At 47.9% G+C, this 2,608-nt stretch overlaps 1 long non-coding RNA gene across 1 annotated transcript in view; it reads left to right on the forward strand.

Moving 5' to 3' along the window:
• Positions 1-525: 525 nt before the first annotated feature.
• LOC109307316 overlaps positions 526-2,608 on the forward strand; it is a 26,734-nt gene continuing 24,651 nt past the window's right edge. The window contains exon 1 of the long non-coding RNA XR_002100230.1: positions 526-615. This is a non-coding gene — a long non-coding RNA (uncharacterized LOC109307316). The remainder of the gene's footprint in view (positions 616-2,608) is intronic.

Consider the following 2,608-nt stretch of genomic DNA (forward strand, 5'->3'; position numbering starts at 1 on the left):
CTTAGGGCATGATTGACTGGTTAATCATGCCTTAAGTGTAATATGTGACAAGGGCCTAAATAACTACCTATGATCTCCATTATAGTAATGTTTGATTGCCACACTTTACAACACATATGCCTTCACAGGACCCAGAGGTATTCTACTTCTACAGAGGTAGGCCAACTGGCTAGCCTAAGGTCACACAGGAATGAATAGAGCACGAACTTGAACCTCAGTCTCTCAAGTCCTGGGCCAGTGTCCTTAATCATTTGACCATCCCTCTCTTAAGCAGTAGTTCAGCCTTGTCTTGATATTCTAAATCAGGACATCAGTGCTGTCCATAGCAATGAACTGTTTATAGGTTAATTTATAGGCTGTTTATAAGTTAATTTGTTCCTGATTTTATTCCACCAGACGTGTACTGGCATTATAAATATTTTGTATTTGAATTTTACAGGTATGTTGAAGAGGCCAAATGCTAAAAGATGCTGGGTCCCCTGTGCTATTCAGTGAGAACTTCAAATGCTGAGACGTTTGTTTATATTTTAACAGAACATTATGAATCAAGAGCTGATGTAAGAGGACGTGGCTGACTCTGAGAAAGTGCCGGACAGGCTTTTGACATTTAACGAGGTAAACGGAGCGCTTCCAGCATATACCCAAAATTCTAGAATAGTACAGCAGTGCACTTGGGTCTAGATGTAAATTCCTATTGAACAGTTAAGTGCATGTTTGAGGGAAGGTGATGAATTAGTTATATTTTATGTATTTTGAAAGCCATGTGTCAGGTGAACATTTACCAGGAAATATATGAATAATTTCTTAATTTATAAAAAATTAAAAATATTAATTTGCCTCACACCTAAAATACTCCAGCTTTATTATGGATTGATAGCAAAACACAATCATCTTGTAGATTATCCCAAAAGGGAAACACAATGTCTTAGTAGTGAGTGTGATCTGATTAACCATGGCATTTCACTACATTATGACAGGAGGGATAAAAGAATGTGTTGAGGGAGTTTAATTGTTAATGCTGCCATCTCTCTGCCCCTTTGCTTCATCATGGTCATTGCAATCATGACTGAAACCTTGCATTAACCTTTCTCTATTTAATTCAGCCTTTGAGTTAATAGCATTAGAATACAAGACCCACAAGATTTGTGCCATTTTACATAGACATGCATCACCTTGAATAGCTAATGAAAAAGGTACAGTACTTATTTTCTTGTTAACGGTATGAATTCCTCTAGGGTGTGATCCTGTGTGCTTTAATTACAACAGCTCTGAGATCTGCTCTAATTAAAGCACCCAGAGTGTCACATGTATCAGCATCCTTGTGCTGAAAAAATGGCAGCGGGGGAACTTTAAATAAAACTTGTTCAACAAAATGCCCCCCCCCCACCATTTTTCAGTGCATACATGTGATGCTGGAGCCTGCTGGAGTGCAGTAATTACCATGCTCCAGCAGACTCAATTAATCGAGTCTGCTTTGACACACTGTAATTGCAACACATCAGAGCAGCCTCAGTGTACGTGTATAGGTGCACAGATTGTCTAAAAGACAGGGAACTTCATAAAATATAGGCTGTTAGTATGAATATATTACTACACCACCTAACAGCAAGGAATGATGTACAGTAGTTTTCAACCTGTGGTCTGCACTCCCGTGTGGTTCCACAGACTCCCCTCCACAACTCCCCCCAGCCCTGCTGGTGCCCCCTGCCCCCCACCCACAGCTCCTCCTCCACCAGCCCTGCCAGAGAGGGCTCCCAGCTGCCAGGGCTATGGGGCCAGGGACCTGGGTCTGTAGCCCTCTGCCCCTGGCAGAAGGTGGTGACTGCTGCAGAAGAGCAGAGCCTGGCTCCCCCCACACCGCTACCTGCTTGCTGTGGGCTCGGGTAGGGAGGGCTGGCTCCACACTGCTGCACGCACTCCCAGAGTGCAGGGGGATGTGTGCATCCCAGATCTGCGCATAAAGAAGGCAGTGCATTGCCTGCTGTGGGGTCCTATCACGCTGCCCTTCTCTGGTGCCTCTGCAGACCAGTGTTTGCAACCGGCTCTGCAAAGAACAGTGGAGCTGAGCAGGAAGTTGCTTGCTGCGTTGGTCTCCGTGATGCCCTGGCGAGGCATCCCCTTCTTGTGTGGCTACAGCAGGGGCAGCAATGTGGGGTTGTGTGTGGGGGACACAGGCAGTGTGGTGCTCGCAGCTGCAGGCAGCTTCCTGTCTGGCTCTGCTGTTCCTTGCAGCGCTGGTCACATGTGCTGGGCTGCAGAAGCTCTGGGGGAGGGCAGCAGGGTGGGGAGCATGAGCCTGAAGTGAGGACTTGCCCCACCCTGCACACAGATTTGGGGGGCACAGGTTGCCCTGGCCCCCCTGGAGTGCAAGTAGAAGTGGGGAGTAGCTCCTCCCCGCCTGAGCCCACAGTAGGTAGCTTGCCCCCACCATGTGCACAGGCCCGCTATCCTCACCCCTTGGACGAGTTTCCCATGGCTCCGGCTTGCTCCCAGTGGGGACTTGCAGCTGCACATTGTGGCCCTGGGCCTCAAGCCCCAGGCACTGCCCAGCTGGGCAGCAGCCCCAGCCCTACTCAACTCCCTTCTTCGTATGGGGGCCTCAGTTCCC

Source organism: Crocodylus porosus, unplaced genomic scaffold, assembly GCF_001723895.1.
Source record: "Crocodylus porosus isolate Cpor-Errol unplaced genomic scaffold, CroPor_comp1, whole genome shotgun sequence".
Classification (NCBI taxonomy): Eukaryota; Metazoa; Chordata; order Crocodylia; family Crocodylidae; genus Crocodylus; species Crocodylus porosus.